General features: G+C 36.1%; 1 protein-coding gene across 3 annotated transcripts in view; it reads right to left on the bottom strand.

Moving 5' to 3' along the window:
- Positions 1-18,675, bottom strand: part of LOC106085256 (protein prickle) — a 571,237-nt gene that overhangs the window by 135,777 nt on the left and 416,785 nt on the right. The gene's annotated exons all lie outside the window — the stretch shown is intronic.

Genomic DNA, 18,675 nt, shown 5'->3' with positions numbered 1-18,675 from the left:
ATTGCTACAATTGTTGTATCCATCACCATGGAATGGGGGTTACTAGTCATTCCGTGTGAAACACTTATATAGTTTATGCAAATGCAAAATGCAAATTTGCCCATGGGGCAAACTTCTCACATATCAATGAGTACAGTCCGATTCAATTTTAAGCTCAATGATAAGGGACCTCCTTTTTAAAGCCGAGTCCGAACAGCGTGCCGCAGAGCGACACTTCTTTGGGGACAAGTTTTTACATGACAAAGTACTTCACAAATGTCGCCAACATTAGGACGGAAAACCACCTCCGAAATTATTTCTGATGTTCTCGCAAGGATTAAAACTTAGGCGTTCAAAGTCATAGGCGGACATGCTTACCTCTGCGCTACAGTATTCCAGAATTCCAATATCCGTGATAAGTATGGTCTTAATCGGTCTATAACCTGAATAACTCCAAAACAAACCGTAATTCCGATTTGAAATTTTGACCGCCTGGAAGCCGCAATTGATTGATGTCGGATTCGGCTGTAATTTTGAACGTTGTTTAGTTAGTATTGTCCAAATTGGTCTAAAACTTGATATACATAGGTTAAATGTGGCTTTTGAAGCAAAAATATATGCTAATTTCTAACATTTTTTACATAGAAAAAAAAAATAAAAATCGGTTTCAATCACGGAAATGATTGTTCCAATTAAGTTTTTGACTGAAACTGCTTCAATCACGAAAATGATAATATTAATCAAAGTTTTATAAATATAATTGAAAAAATTTTCAAATAGAAAAATTCTATATTCCATTAAAAAAGTTATTGAATTTTTTGAAAATTCAAATTCATTTCTATATTTAGTACACAGATGTTTACCTCCTGGAAAATGAACTTGAGGTGCATTGTTTGAGAAAAGGTACGTGGGCATTATAGATTAGTTGTTGTTGTCGTAGCAGTGTGTTGTTTACTGAGGCGGCAGCCCTTGGCTGATGATGGACACCTTCGGGTTAATCCGCCACGTAGAACCGTCTGCCATGGTATTGGTATAGATTTGTCGAAATGTGGGACGTATGGGCTTTTGAAATCTTCTTCAATTAAGCATAATATTTGATTTTTTTAAAGATTCGATTAAAAAAGTATTGAATCAATTAACTTTTTAATTGAAAATGACAAAAATTTGAATTACGACTTTAACTGAAAAAAAATTCAATTACGGCTTTAATTGAAAAAATTCATATTCAATAAAAACAATTATTGAATCAATTAATTTTTTAATTGAAAAAATTAAATGATTGAAATGAAAACCATCAAACTCCTACTCCTATCAATGAATTTGAATTATACAAATTCTATGACCTTCCCCCATTTCGGTCATTGCATAAAATAGAATAAAAGTCCATTTAGTTCCGCCAACTTATGTTGTATACCCACAGTCATTTAGCGTCACTTCAATAAATAGATAATTAAATTTGAGTTGTTCTTACTTTTTAAGTTGACGCCATTTTCCTTTGAATAGTTTTGTTGCTGAATAAGATAATGGGCTTGCGCTACTTCTAGGTTGGTTGTTCAACCCCTCTCTAAACTTCTGGCTAAAACCAAATGGTAGCTTAAGACAAATTTGACCGGTTCTTCTTTGTAAGTCTGTAGGTCTCCATGATAACGGAATTTTGTATATAGCATATAATTTTTTGAACCGCATTCAAAATATTGTGGCTAAAGCCAAAAAGCCTATTTCCCTTCCCAAAAAGCCTAATAACAATGATGATATCTCAAAAGCCTCTCGTGCCAAAATCCCATATGAAGAACTTGCGGCATGCACATTGGCACGAAAGATGCACACTCCGTTTGCAGAGGCAGTAAATATGCTGGTAAGTTGTTGAAAGTCATTTGGTGCAGCATTCTGTGGACCTTCGCATACTCACACGTCATCCAGTGGTAGAACGTAAACTTAAACGCATTCTATTGTTTGGGTAATTGGCGTGTTTTAAAAATATTAATGTTGATTTATGAAAGATTTTTATTCTCTTATTTCTCCTAGATTTTGAGTAGTATTTATATGTGTGATTTTTCTGTTTTTATACCCTCCACCATAGGATGGGGGTTTACTAATTTCGTCATTCTGTTTGTAACTACACGAAATATTCGTCTGAAACCCTATAAAGTAAATATATTCTTGATAGACATGACATTTTAAGTAGATCTAGCCATGTCCGTCCGTCTGTCTGTCCGTCCGTCCGTCTCTCTATAGAAAGCACGCTAATTTTCGAAGGAGTAAAGCTATCCGCTTGAAAATTTGCACAAATACTTCTTATTAGTGTAGGTCGGTTGGGATTGTAAATGGGCCATATCGGTCCATGTTTTGATATAGCTGTCATATAAACCGATCAGGGATCTTGACTTCTTGAGCCACTAGAGGACGCAATTCTTATCCGATTTGGCTGAAATTTTCATTGAAGTGTTTTGTTATGATTTTCAGTAACTGTGTTGAGTATGGTTTAAATCGGTCAATAATCTGATAAAGCTGGCCCAATTCTTATTCGATTTGGCCGAAATTTTACACATTTACTTCTACTGTGGTCTCCAACATTCAATTCAATTAGCAAAGCAATTATTTTCTTTTATCCTTTGTTTATCTAAAAAGAGATACCGGGAAGAACTCGAAAAATGCGAACCATGGTGGAGGGTATATAAGATTCGGCCCGGCTCATCTTCCTTAGCTTAGGGAAGATGAGAAATTTAGGGTGAAAGCCTTAGAAGTTCAAGTATTTTCTTAACATCCTATAAAGCTAAAGAACCAGTCAAATGAAGTCAAAAAGGATTTTAAATTAAAGGAATTTGTGAATAGTTTTTGGTGAAGTCTTTGTGAGTGAGTATGTATATTAGCTATGTAGGGAGCTAATTCCGGAAATATGTCTTACTAGAACCTATAATTACTAATGCATAGTATCGGGTTTGAAAATCAGGACGGAATTATGTGAAACCAGGACAGACAAAAGCATACATACTACTTTCAATGCATGGTACCTATGTTGAAATCTAGTCAGACTATAATTTTGCATATCTATTGAAATATTGAATAGAACCTTGTAAGATTTTCTTACGATAGGACCTAAATTGTGAATATTACAGCCTCTCATCGGATGAAATATATGTATGGTAGCTATATCTAATTCCGAAGTTTGGTGAAATTTAGCACACGTCTAGGACTTCAAATAAAACACCTCACGCTAAATTGTATAAAGATCGAACCAAAATTTGTAGCTTCCATATATAGGAGCTATATCTAAATTTGATCGGATTTTATCTATATCTATTTCTAAATATGATCGGATTTGTTAAGCTCAGACCAAAATTGTGGCTTCAACAGCCTTAAAAGGCCATATCGACTGGAGCTATATGTAAATCTGATTAGATTTTAATGAAATTTTGCACAAGTTTGGAAGTAAAAAAACATATCATGTCAAATTTTGTAAAGATCAGACAAAAATTGTGGCTCATTGAGACGTCAAACAGAACATATCGTGCTAAATTTTGTGAAGACCAAAATTGTGGCTTCAACAGCCTTAAAAGTCCATATCGGCTGAAAGATATATATGGGAGCTTTTTCTAAATCTGATTCGATTTAAATGAAATTGTGCACACTTTTGGACGTAAGAAAAATTGTGTCTACTACAGCCTTGAAACGCCATATCGGATGAAAGATTTATATGGAAGCTATATCTAAATGTGATAATTTCTTCTAAATCAATAGCGTTCATCCTTGGACCAAAGAAGAGACTTATGCAAAGTTTCATGACAACCGGACAACAAATGCGATCACAAGAATACATGGACAGACAGACGGACATAGCTAAATCGAATCAGGAAGTGATTCTAAGCGGATTAATACACTTATCAATGGGTCTAGCTCTTCTCCCTCTTAGCGTTGCAAACAAATGTACAAAGTTATAATATCCTGTATCACAGTGGTGGTGTAGGGTATAAAAAACTCTAATTAATTGTGACCTTAATGAGTTGAAGAAGTCAAAGATGTTCAAAGAAGTCAAACATGTTCCGTCCATAAGGGAGATTATTTCCAGTCTCAGCCTTTTTTTTTGTATCCACCACCGAAGGATGGGATATAATCAATTTGTCATTCCGTTTGCAACACATCGAAATATCCATTTCCGACCCCATAAAGTATATATATTCTTGATCAGCGCAAAAATCTAAGACGATCTAGCATGTCCATCCGTCTGTCTGTTGAAATCACGCTACAGTCTCTAAAAATAGAGATATTGAGCTGATTGATTTTTTTTGTTTTGTCCATAAGCAGATTAAGTTCGAAGATGAGCTATATCGGACTATATCTTGATACAGCCCCCATATAGACCGATCCGCCGATTTGAAGGCCAATTAAAGCCACATTTATTATGAGATTTTGTAGAAATTTGGGACAGTGAGTTGTGTTTGTCCACCCGACATCATTCTTCAATTTGGTCCAGATCGGTCCAGATTTGAATATAGCTGCCATATATACCAATCTATCGATTTAAGGTTTATGGAACATAAAAGGGGCATTTATTGTCCGATTTCACAGAAATTTGGGACAATGAGTTGTGTTAGGCCCTTCGATATCCTTCTTCAATTTGGCTCATATCGGTCCAGATTTGGATATAGCTGCCATATAGACAGATCTCTCGATATAAGGTTTTGGGCCCATAAAAGACACATTTATAATCCGATTTCGCCTAAATTTGACACAGTGACTTATGTTAGGCTTTCCGACATCCGTGTCTCATATGATTCAGATCGGTCTATATTTGGATATGGCTAGCAAAATTGAACAATGACGTGTACTTATTAGACCACTCAATATCCGTTGCTGCTATGGGGTCGTAAATTATGAATTTTTCACCGGATTATGATGAAAGGTAGTTTACATATATACCCGAGGTGGTGGGTATCCAAAGTTCCAAAGTATCAAATTCTGGCGAGAACATTAGAAAATAATTTTCAACTTTCCTCTTCTAATGTTGGCTACATTTGTGAGGTACTATGCCATGCATAGCAGCCACTTCTCCACAAAAACCAATCTAAAAAGGCAAACCAACAAAAATATTTAACCCAGATTTTAATTTGTTTTTAGTCCTAAAATGCATTTTAGTTTTAAAACGAATTGCAAGCAATTTGTTACAAAAAGACAATATAGCGATTCGATTGAGGGGAGAACTATCACAATTCTTTATTGAAATTTACCAACCATGACTAAATCAAAAAATTAATTTTGCATTGCATCGTGTTTTTGTTTAGAATACGTGTTGCATCAAATTGCATTGCCAGCTATATATATCAATTGTGTAGCACAGTGTTCGATAACGAAATGGGTTATTAATTGCGTGCGCGAACAATTGTAAGGGGCTACATCATAGTTTAAACGAATATTGTAATTTTAAGATGGTTCAACGATAATACATATTTAACCTCATAAATTATTTATGATGAATTTGATCTTTAAAGAAGGAGGTTGAACGATTGGTTTATACTGGGATACGAGAGCAGTCCCAAAAGTAGCCGACCTAACAAAGAAAACACAACTCAACATAATCTCCTCTTAGCTCGATACATTTTTCTTGCGGATTTCAAAAGCTTCGATACACTGTTTGTAGTAAGAACTGTCTAGATCCACAAAATGGCCATTAACAACAACTTAGACATATTCAATATTTGCAAATCTTGTTCCGCCGAGCCCATTGAAAGTGGTTCGTAACATTTTCTTGGGACATATGCGGAAGAAAATTTTACTACGTTTATTTCTAATCGACTTTTTAGAAGCTTTCAATGAACTGCCGTTAAATTGTAAGTCAGAAATTTTCTAGGACATTAAGATATTCAGTTTCTCATCGGAAATCTATTTTTCAGTACAAATTGCAAATTAGTGGGTGTTCAAAATGTTCAGACCCATGGATTTTTATATGTCACTAGCCGAACCAGGAGGTATTTTCCCCATTCGTCGAAACAGTTTGGATCCCAAATTTTGATATCATTAATAATCTATTCTCAAATACCGGGTTTTGGTGTGTGGCGTTGCCACAAGACATTTTTGGGTCACTATAAGGGTCCAAACTAATTTCGCATAAAACGTTTGACCCATCTCCGATATATGCCTGCTTTGAAAATTACAATAAGGAGCCTATTAACGTTAACCTTAAGCTAAATGAGTTACAGAGGACAGGCTTCAATTATTTCTACTTTGGCGCAGAAAACGGCTTTTATTATCTCCAAAGATTCAACATGTCCATATGTGTGAGCTATTTGACAAGCTAGGCATTATGAACGATATTTTTGGCAATACCTCTCATTTTACGTTAAGAGTTACTGTGCTCTTTAATAAATCCAAAATGTGTTATTTTTTCTTGTATTTGATCTTGCAACTGTACAAGCAGAGAGCAACAAACAAAACTTAATGCTCACGATTCAATATCAATCGATTACTTCCGTATTTAATGCTCTAGGCATTACTTATTGCATTCGTCTGGTTTCAATTTTCCTCTTCGCCTCTGATGGTGTTTTGGCATTAAACTGGCTGGTTGAGGTCGGGGACTGCTTAAAACTCTTTGAATCGGAGAATCAAAAGAGTTTGGCAGAACATGGGACTGTGTGTCCAGTTGTTGTGGCCGTTTTTTTATTGCATGGCAGATAAAATATGCCACAACAGCAAATGCCTACTAGAACCTCTACTACTTTATCATATCAAGTTTTGTGGTTCATTGTAGTCGTTGGAGTGACTTGTAAATAGGAATATATAATCCACATGACTAGCAGACTTCAAAATTTCATCTTCAGTGTATCAACGAATATATGAGCTAAGCAGCACACTTGAAGAATTGACTGCATTGTGACGTCTGTTTCAGAAAAAGAGAATCGCAAAACCTAGCAAAACTTTTCAATAGAAGTAATGGGCTCTTGGAAGAAACATAGCAGTTTTCCATAAATGCAATTCGGTTTTATAAGCACCAAGAACAAAGAAAAGAACGATTTTAAAAGCATCGAGGAATGGAGAGAGTTGATTTCCCTGTTAAAAGGCATTTGCAAGTTTTAAGAAGAAGAAGTAAGAATGCGTCTCTATGACTTTAAAGATATAAATACTGCGAAAACATTTTAAAAATTAGTTATGGTTACCCCCTTTATATACACGCCACATTTTTGAGGTATTCAGCACATGGAAAACTTCTCTACGAAGTTCGGACTCGGCAATAAAAAGAAGATCCTTTATGCGGGCATCACTCGTTGATATGAAAGATATGTCTTTTATATACCCTTCACCATGGATCGCTTTTGAACGGGCAGCACTCGTCGATGTGAAAGATGTTTCTCTTATACACCCTTCATCATGGATCGCATTTGTCAAGGTCTTTGCACGGTTTCTCTTTATAGGCAGAAACAAAAAAAGGATAGTGGCATAAATAAACATGAAATTCCCATTGATTTCCTATATGGTAGGATAAAGGCCAAAACAGCATGAGCGCGTTGATCTTTGGTTTTGAGCGTCGCGTTGCAAAAATACAACTACGCACACGAATCCCAGAAAAGCAACTCAGAAAAGTTAACAAATTTCAACTTTGACACTAAAAACCGAGCGTCATTCGGTGTTGCCACATTTATAGTAGTGTATTTGGTCGTTAAAGTTAAAAATCATTTAGCTTTTGCGTGATGCTTTTTTAACATTTGTTTACAGAGTTGCATTTTTCAACACGACGGAATCCGGAGATCGGTGTATATGGGAACTATATCTGCACATGGGCCGATTTGGCCCATTTACAATTCACACCGACCAACAATAATAAAAAATTATAAATACAAAATTTCACGTGTCCAGCTTTACTCCTTTGAAAGTTAGCGTGCTTTAAATGAAATAATAAATTTTTATGTACTACAATATGCCGATGAATGTTTGTTGTTATGGGACCTTATCAAGTTTTACCATAAGAAAAATATTTTCCTGGGTATCCCTTTATAATAGTGGATATACATAATTTAAGGATGTAAATTACACCATCGCCAACAATAAAGTGCCAATAGCATAATCAAACTGAATTTTGATTTTTTTTTAGGGCGGCCATACCCATGTCATCGTGCACAAGAAGCCTCTTCACTAATTCAATGGATATGTATCCACATTGAAGCATACATATGTGAATATACTGATAGCCACTTGGTCATAAAATCATTGTCATATCATATGATCGTAATGAGGAATGTGAGGAAGATCTTTCTCGCGGATCTGCATTAGTCGTCACTCAAGCAATACGACCGAAATGGCATTTTTATCTGCTCTACTGCTCACATATTCGCCCAGACATCATCCTCGTACCAACAACATGGTGCCCATGACCATGTCATGATGTCCTTTGTTTGTTCTTTCCGTCCCATTTTTTGAAGTGTTAAAATACATGAAATCCCATCATGATTATGCCTTCATAGAGCCATTTGAGCATATCTCTGAAAACGATTGGAAGCACATGAGAGTAGGTATCAGTTCAACTCTGCTACTGCAGATGCTGCTGCTGCTGCAAAATCAGTAGCAACTGATCACAGAAATTGATCTGGTATTGTTAGAATTGGTAATGCATTTCAAGTTCAATCCTCCAGTTTTGATTTTCGTTCGCTTTTGTTTTGTCTCCCCCTTGGTCCTATGGTCATATTCCATGTAGTTGCCCAACATGTTTTGGCTTGAAAGAATCACATTGTCTTTGGGCTATGATTATCATATTCTCCATACAATTGGGACGGCGAACATGATGTTTAATGGAAATGAAAATGACTTTGTGGCTTTTCTTTGTTTCGAAAGTTTGGTCCCATTGGTATGGTCGATGAGTTGGTTGGTATCTTTTGGGTTTAGTGCTGGGATTTTTAAAATTTTTTTTTCGAAACTTATTTTGATTTCAGTTCACCGTTACCTATTCAATCAAAGCCAATTGATATCACTTTCTTTGAACTGAAAGTGTTTAAGGTGTTTATTTGCTCAACAACAACTCGCTTCTACATTTTTATACAATAATTGAAGTAAGTTTATGGAAAAAATCGAATAATTCCAAATAAAAATATAAGAAAAATGTTTTGTGGAATTTTTATTACAATGGCGAATTAAAATAAAAAATCTCATTGGATGATTTGGTGAAACCTGATCCTTTTATACCCGGCATTTCCCATAGAATACGTATACACATCCGTCGTTGGGTTTGTTACACCTTATAATATTGACCTGCCAAGTTTATATAATCTGGCTTTATATGTCATTATTATGACAGAAGCCAAGCGACTAAAAATATATCTTGAAATTTTCCTCCGATACTTCTTATTGATGTGGGTTGTAGCAAACGTACCATAAGGGTTCACGTTTGAATATAGCTTCCGTACATTTATGTTTTCCAAACCACGACGTCAACATTATAAAGGTCTATAATTATATATAGCCTTGATAAAAATCGATACCCTGGTTTGATATTTTTTCTAAAGAAGCTGGAAACTCCGGGCGTTAATACTACTGTAAGAAAGTTTATTTATAACTTACATTCTAGAAGTTGTATGGGACAATACAGTGATAAGATTCATCTGGATCCAATTATTTTTAATCTGTTTATAAATGATTGTGTTATTAAAAATTCTCGTTCTGTGTTCCTTCTGAGCAAGATTTGTTACAACTCGATCTTGATAACTTTTGTTTGTGGTGTAATGTAAATTTAATGGAACTAAATATCTTGAAATGTAATTTAATGTCTTTCTATAGAACGCAACACTTGTCAAAAAGTTATCATCTTAACGGTCGTGAAATTGATATAGAAGAAACGTTTCTAGATCTTGGCATCCTCTTATATCGTAAATTAAAGTTTAGACAACATATTTCTATGATGGTGAATAAATCTTTTAGTTCTCTTGGATTTGTGAAAAGATGGATTAAAGAATTTGATGATTCTTCATTTACTATGAACTTATATATTTCTGTTGTCCGAAGTACACAATATGGATCTGTTATTTGGGATCCGGTTTACACTATTCACAGAAATAAAATTGAATCAGTACAGAAACAATTTCTATTACTTTACCTTCGTAATCGTGGTTGGAATTATCAAACACTTCCTTCCTATATGTTTAGATTAAATTTAATAAAGCTCCCTACTCTCAGTAGCCGCAGGAAAATGTTGAACATCACTTTCATCTCAAATGTTTTACATGGGAATTTGAAGACAAATTATACTACACTTAAATCCTAGTTAAATATCAATGTTGTTTGTATTTATGTACATTTATATTAGTCTGTAAGGATATACTTATCTATAGACTTAAGAATAATAAAAAAAATAAAAAAATATAGAAGCTGTTCTTTTTAGCAAATTCGACGGTACCTGCTCCTCGGCTAAACGTCACAATCAACATTTTGGAATGGGAAAGGCCACTCTTGCCCTATACCCCTGCATTTGGTACTCTAAAGAGCAGAGGCAGCGTGTACCAACCGGAGATCCTTGCAATAAAAGAAGTGGTGGAATGGATTAGATATAATGGTTGGCATAAATATCTCTCGGGCAGCCAATCTCTAAAGAATGTTTATCTGAATTCGGAATCCGCCCTTGATTGTCACAGATGCAGCAACTGTTTAAACTTCATCTCTTTTGGGTTCCGGTCAACAGAGATATCCCAAAGAATTTTAGAGCGCTTGAGCTGCAAAACTACAAAATTGCAAAGTTCGCCCATGAACATTCCATTAAGGAACAGGAACAAACTTCTCACATATCAATGAGTGCAGTCTGATTCAAGATTAAGCTCAATGATAGGGGCTGCTTTGTATAGCCGAGTCCGAACGGCGTGCCACAGTGCGACACCTCTTTGGAGAGAAGTTTTATATGGCATAGTACCTCATAACTTTTGCCAACATTAGGAGGAGAAAACCACTGCCGAAAATTTTTTTTGATGGTCTCGCCAGAATTCGAACCCGAGCCTTCAGCGTCATAGGCGGACATGCTAACCTCTTCGCTACGATGGCTCCAAAACTACACTCGTGGAAAAAATCTGTTGGAGTGGATGTTGCCGTCAATACATTGCACACATAGTCCAAAAAAAGAGCAACTGTGGGCATTGGTAGATTTAAGAAAGTTTAATTGCTGACATAAAGATCAGTAGATGTTGACATTCCATATGTTTTTATGCCCACCACCATAGGATAAGGGTATACTCATCTAGTCATTCTGTTTGTAACACCTCGAATTTTTCAACTGCGGCCCCACAAAGTATATATATTCTAGTTCGTGTCGACATTCTGAGTCTAACTAGCCTTGTCCGTACGTCTGTCGAAATCGCAATAGCGGTCGAACTCGTAAAGATGGCCGCTTGAAATTTTGCACAGATACTTCCTATTGATGTAGGTCGTTGGGGATTGCAAATGGGCCATATCGGTTCAGATTAAGATATAGCCCCCTTATAAACCGATCCCAGGATTTGACTTTTTGAGCCCCTAGAAACCTCAACTTTCATCCGATAACTTCTTGAGCCTTAGAAGCCCCAAATTTGGTATGACCCGAATCGGTCTATATACAGATATAGCTCCCATATGAACCGATCCGCGGATTTAACTTCTTCAGCCCTTAAGCCCAAACCACTATCATATGACTTTGAACATCAGTGCCAAGTTTTATCCGAATCGGTCAATATGGTGATATAGGCCCCCTAAGTACCGATACCCCGATATGACTTGTTGAGACCAAAATAATTCAAATACAAACTCAGTTAATAAGGGTACATTTTTAGCGGAAGCCATAGTGGTTTGTAACCAAGATTCGGGCCGGCCGAACTTAGCACGCTTTTACTTGTTTTCATCTTATATATATAAATGAATTTGTGTTTGTTTGTCTGTTCCGTATAGACTCAAAAACGGCTGCACCGGCAACCCCATCCCCGTTACACCACCAAAATAGGACAAACTTGCTGACAATTGCAATATGGAGCTCAAATAAGAGGTATTTTAGAGTAGAACACGAATGTGAATTTTATTTTCAGGGTCAGGACACTGAGTAGCCGCCCCATCCCCCAAACCGGTCATGTTTGAAGACTATGGAAATTTGAGGCTCAAATGATAGGTATTTGGAAGTTGACCACGAATCTGATATCAACATTCGGCACCAACTTGCAAAAAACATTTTGCTATTTTGAAAAAAAAAAACCGTTGAGTTTTGAAAACCAAAATCTGTGAACACTCCTGTTGCTCAGCCTGCAGTAGCAGTGAGGACGTCAAGGAAGAGGAAATAGTAGAACATCTGCAGTATGCCTGTCATGCTATGGCAAGAAGAAGTAGTTCTACGTTAGATTCTTATTTCTTTAAGGACTCGTATGAGTTACCGGATGTGAACATTTGCATGACAGAAAGTATTTTTAAAGCGAACTGGTTGGATCTCGCTTTTCCTGCTACTTGGACTAAAAAGTGTAATTTACCAACGTTAATCTCATGTGGGTCTCATTCAGAAATCATCAAATCTATAGTGCTACCAAACTTATTGCCGTAGTTCGTGTTTTAGGTGTCCGTTCATATGAAGTTGCAATTCACATTTTAAAATTAAAAAAATTTATTTCTCCTTTTTTTTGATAGTATTTCACTCAAACTTGAACATTTTTTCAGATGTTCTCTCCAAGATTCGAAACCAGGCGTCATAGGCGGACATACTAACCTACGAACAAAAGCTTCGAAGAATTTCATATGGCAAAATTTAAATTGTTTGCTAGTACGAGTAAACAAAGTTACGAACTATGAAAAATTTATTAAATGTTAGCCATTTAGTTTGGTATAAGTAAAGAATCTTCTTGTTCCCAAATGAACCTATGACCAATACAAAGCTACATTTATCAGAGAATGGGACAAACGTAATTATGAAAAATTTATAACATCAAATTTTTATTGGTAAACAAATGTATAAACTCCACTTGAAAGAATAAACTGGCATAGACTTCAATCACAAAAAATATACAAAATTATATTATATGTTAAAACCAAAATATGCTGCGAATTATTTTTCTATATATGTCGTTCGTGAACGGTTTTATTAAGTTAAAATAATAAATCAATAAACCCCAGATTTGCAGACTTGTTAAAACTTTATCAGACTTAGTTAGGAGCACAAACGGATTTCTCAATGTCACCCTCATAACAATGGCTGTATAACAGCAGCAGAATGTTACAGTGCACAATGTTTCGATAACAACTTTTGACTTTGACAAATCATTTTCTGTTAACTTACAGCAAGCATATTCAAAATATAAGTAACAGATTTTTTTAACCATTTCTTTTGTTTTAGCAAGCTTTCGGTTTATTTGCTGAGTAAATTAGATATAATTTGATTTCCTTTTTACCTCTTGACAAAAAATCGGCCCAACCGAACTCAACCCGCCTGGACTAAGATTATAATATTTAATAATTGAATGCAACAATATAACATTATTGAATGAACACCGGACAGTAGTAATAGAAATAGTTTTGAAAAAAAAAATTAAAAACACAGGAAGAAAAATATTTAAATTTAAAAAAGAAATTAAGGTGAAGTAGAAAATTTTCCAAATGCAAATTTTCCCATGAACATTCCATTAAGGAACTAGGGCAAACTTCTCACATATCAATGAGTGCAGTCCAATTCAATTTTAAGCTCAACGATAAGGGACCTTCTTTTTATAGCCGAGTCCGAACCGCGTGCCGCAGAGCGACACCTCTTTGGGAAGAAGTTATTACGTGGCAAAGTACCTCACAAATGTCGCCAATATTAGGAGGGGATAACCACCACTGAAAAATTTTCTGATGTTCCCGCCAGGATTCGAACCCAGGCGTTCAGCGTCACAGGAGGACATGCTAACCTCTGCACTACGGTGGCCTACCAGTAGAAGTAGAAAATTTGGCATGGTAAAACTGATACATAATTTTCAATCGTTGCAATAAAATCTGAAAAATTTTTGGTTTTTTCTGAAAAATTTTTAATGTCTCACCAAGAAGCCTAATTGGTTTCCACCCAAAAGTAGTAAAATATCGTACCATTGTGCAGCAGCACAATAGTAACGGCCTTAACAAGCTATTGTATAATTTATTATGCAAATCCATGATAATTTTTCATGCTGAGTAGCGTTAGTTTTATTCAACATAAGAATAAACCAAAATTTCACACAAACACATGCGCAAGCTCATAAAATAATGAAAATATCAACAAGATATAACATAAGAGAAGTTTTATACAATTTCTTCTTTTTAACATTTTTTTATAATTCGTATATCATGTTAGAGGCAAGTGCATTGTCTATCATAGATGTAAGCACAAAAGCTGAAGGTATCACACGTTCAGTTTTTGATAAAAGGAGTAAGAATATCGTATCATACACATGTAAAATAAACGTACATGAGTCTTTTGTTCCGAATGGATACATATTAGAAAATAAAAACAAATAAAATTGCGCTATGTTTGATGGAAACGAATTTTGGTTACCCATAGCCAATGATTATGCTAAACATGTTAACACGTGAACTCAGTTTATAGGACCCTTTGAAATCTACAACGATCTACATAAAATAACCAGTATAAATTTAATTTTTCTCTATTGATAAATCGGTCACCTTCTTCTAATATAAAGGGTGATTTTTTTGAGGTTAGGATTTTCATGCATTAGTATTTGACAGATCACGTGGGATTTCAGACATGGTGTCAAAGAGAAAGATGCTCAGTATGCTTTGACATTTCATCATGAATAGACTTACTAACGAGCAACGCTTGCAAATCATTGAATTTTATTACCAAAATCAGTGTTCGGTTCGAAATGTGTTCATTCACCGTAACGTTGCGTCCAACAGCATCTTTGAAAAAATACGGTCCAATGATTCCACCAGCGTACAAACCACACCAAACAGTGCATTTTTCGGGATGCATGGGCAGTTCTTGAACGGCTTCTGGTTGCTCTTCACTCCAAATGCGGCAATTTTGCTTATTTACGTAGCCATTCAACCAGAAATGAGCCTCATCGCTGAACAAAATTTGTCAAAATTTGAACACATTTCGAACCGAACACTGATTTTGGTAATAAAATTCAATGATTTGCAAGCGTTGCTCGTTAGTAAGTCTATTCATGATGAAATGTCAAAGCATACTGAGCATCTTTCTCTTTGACACCATGTCTGAAATCCCACGTGATCTGTCAAATACTAATGCATGAAAATCCTAACCTCAAAAAAAATCACCCTTTATATAAGAACAAACGAAAAGATGCCTCAAAAAGGCTTACATGATATTCCAAAATGTTCACAAAATGTAATGTTTGGCTGTCCGTGGAAAAAAGAAAACTTATTACACCCTATACTACTAATGAAGTATAAGGTATTATAACTTGGTGCATAACCCAGAAGGAAGAGATATATACCAATTAATAAGTATTCCAATCGACTCAGAATAACTTTCTGAATCGATTTAGCTATTCCCGTCTGTCTGTCTGTCCATGTTAAAGTACAGATGGCAAATTACGATCTTGTTCAAATTGAGCACAAATATCTTTTTTTGGCTTCGATTGAAGCCTATTTAAATTGGAAAAAAATCGTTTGAGATTTGGATATAACTCCCATATATATTTTGATTAATTTAGCAATAATGTGGTCATTGACCGACCGATCCTTACGAAGGATTCTTTTATAACTAATGTTCGATTTCATAGAAATCGCTTCAGATTTAGATATAGACTCCGTATATATTTTTTGCGAGGTTTTCGCTTTTAGAGCCTTTGTCAGCGCATTTGTTAACCGATAAATGCGCTTCTGCTATGTGTGCAGACTTTGGTAGATATCTATGGAGATTTAGATATAGTTCCCATACATTTGTTAGGCTTTGATAGTATTTTGATTAATATTCATGTAATTTTTTATCGATCCTCATGAAAATTGGAACATATCATTCTTATAACTATTGTCATTTGAAGTGATTTTTATTAAAATCGGTTCAGACTTCCATATATATGCATTGCCCGATTTACATTTATACAATAGAACCGTAGTTATTAAAATTGTGAGTGGGGAAACCCCTTATTATACCTGCCATGAGACGAGGCATGAATTAAGGTCTGGATTTGTGGTTAGTTGTAGACTGAAATGCCTTATCTCCAGGTTTACTCCGGTGTATAAGGGGATAGCCATAATCCGCATAAAGGCCAAATTCTTCCACAACAGCCTTATTTGCGCCCATGCCCCGACGCAAGACAAGGACAAACAGACCAAGGATATTTTCTAGGAGCGCCTAGAAGGAGAATATGACCGCTGTGCCGCCCATGATAGTAAAATCGTTCTCGGAAATTGTAATGCGAAAATAGGGAAGGAAAATATCTTTGACCCAACAGTCGCAAATCTTAGCCTACACGAATAAACCTCCGATAATGGACTGAGGCTAATAGATTTTGCCGCGACAAAAAACATGGTAGTCAGCAGCACCAGATTCCAACATCGAAGGATTCACACGGCCACATGGCTGTCATTAGATCAAAGCACGGGAAACCAAATTGATCATGGTGTGATAGATGGAAGTCATTCAACCAGCGTGTTTGATGTACGATCGATCCGACGGTGCACATCGGGTCGGATCATTATCTTGTTGCAGCAAAGGTTCGCACACGTCTTAGTGTGGCGAGAAACGTACGATCTGACACTACACGGGAGCTGGACATCGGAAAGCTGCAAACACAGCAGGTGGCAACGGCATGTTGTACTCGGCTGATCCAATTGCTTAAAGAAAGCACTCCGTGTCCAGATAGTATAGTAGCGCGCTCCATTGCCCACTCCATAGAAAGAACCGCAACATCCGTACTTGGGTACCAAAAGCCTCCCTCCTCCTCCAGAAGTTCCAAAAAATTTCTGAAGCCAAGAATGCGGCATACAGGGCAACATTACAGTCTGTAGCAACTCACCAGTCGAAGGAGGGGTATCGGGTGAAGAAGAGAGCGGCGAAACGTCTCTTCCACAGGAAGGAGAGGGAAATGGAAAGACGTGTGTATGGGCGAATCGAGATGTTCAGCATCCAAAATGAAATCCGAAAATTCTACCAAAGAATTAACTATCAAACCGATAGCTTTGGTACAGGCACATCTTCCTGCAGAGACAAAGAAAGAAATCAGGTAACTGATACAGATAGTGTGCTGAGGATATGGAGAGAACATTTTTCCCAGCTGCTGTATCCGATGATAGTGACCATGAGTATACTATCCCTGATGATGGTATAGAATGTGTACAACCAAGTCAAAAGAGGTCCACGTAGCAGTAATTCGGCTGAGAAATAATAAGGCAGCAGGAGCCGATGGATCAGCGGCTGAACTGTTTAAGACCGGAGGCGACGTTACATCAGCTCGTCTGCGAATTCTGACTACAACACACGCACACCCGATGATTGGAAACCAGCATACTATGTCCCGTACACAAAAAAGGCGACATGAATGTATATTCCAACTACAGTGGAATAAGTCTCCTCTCCATTGCATACAATATACTATCAAGCGTACTGTGTGAAAGATGAAAGTTTTAAGTCAACGACATTATTGGGCACTATCAATACAGCTTTAGACTTGGTCAATCCACGATAGACCGGATATTTACCCGAGAAGGACAAATCTCTTCATTGACTACAAAGCCGTCTTCGGCAGCCCTATACGTTCAAAGGTATCCCTGAAAAATGATAAAAATTGCAAGATGAAGCTGGCTGATACACATTTCCAGTAAAAATAGAGAAAAAAACATCAGCGACCCTTTAATAACAAACGCACAGTGGGCCAAATGGCAAAAAAATTGGAAATAAGTCTACAACTTTTTATCTGTTGATTTTAGCCATACAAAATGTTCTAGACATTTGTAGAGGAGGACATAGGCTTTCAGAAAAGTGCTGTTGTTGGTCCATATCTTTAATACAGGGTGAGCTACAGGGTGTCAAAGTTGACCACTTTTGACTTCTCCAAGCTTCTGGGGGCCATAACTTTTGATCTACTCAACCGATTTACATGATTTAGGACTCTAGAGAAAGAGCTTGACAAGATCTAAAAAACTTATGTATAAAGTACCATGCCATCGTGTACTGTTAAGGAGTTATGAATTGTTTAATTTTAAAATATGAAAATTTGGCCTTGGTTTTTTTCAGTGTTTTTTAAATAACTCCGTCAATTTTAAAGCTATAAACTTCATACTTCACACAAATTATGCCAGCATATGTGTGCATAAAATACAAAAGGAATCACGTGAATATCTTTGGCGGTTTAAAAATGGCATCGTTTTCAATATGAGAAATATTTTTTTTGTCAAAAAATTGCAAAATTTTTCAAAAAAGATACTCCCATTTCCTTTAAGTTTTCGCAAACTTTGGCCGTCAAAGCATTATCATTTCTTTCCATTTTCACAAAGTCGAGGTATTAAGAAAAGTTTTAAGTGCTAATTTGGCTAATTTCGATATCAAACAACACCGTTATCTTAAGACCAAAATGGCCAATTTTTTTACTAAACTTCAAAAGTTTCTCACTGGAAAAAAAGTTCCACGGGGATTTTTTCGCTTTTTTTGAACTTAAATGAAAGCTTAAAATGTTCCCAACATTTTAAGGTATGTCTCGCCATATCCTAGCCATAAATGAGATCGTAGCGATCAAAATACTGAAAAAAGTCAATTTTCAAGTAGTGCTATATTCATTGCTAAAAAAC

This window comes from Stomoxys calcitrans, chromosome 5 (assembly GCF_963082655.1).
Source record: "Stomoxys calcitrans chromosome 5, idStoCalc2.1, whole genome shotgun sequence".
NCBI lineage: Eukaryota > Metazoa > Arthropoda > Insecta > Diptera > Muscidae > Stomoxys > Stomoxys calcitrans.
Note: the sequence above shows the minus strand (reverse complement) of the source record. Positions and strands in the feature narration are given on the sequence as shown.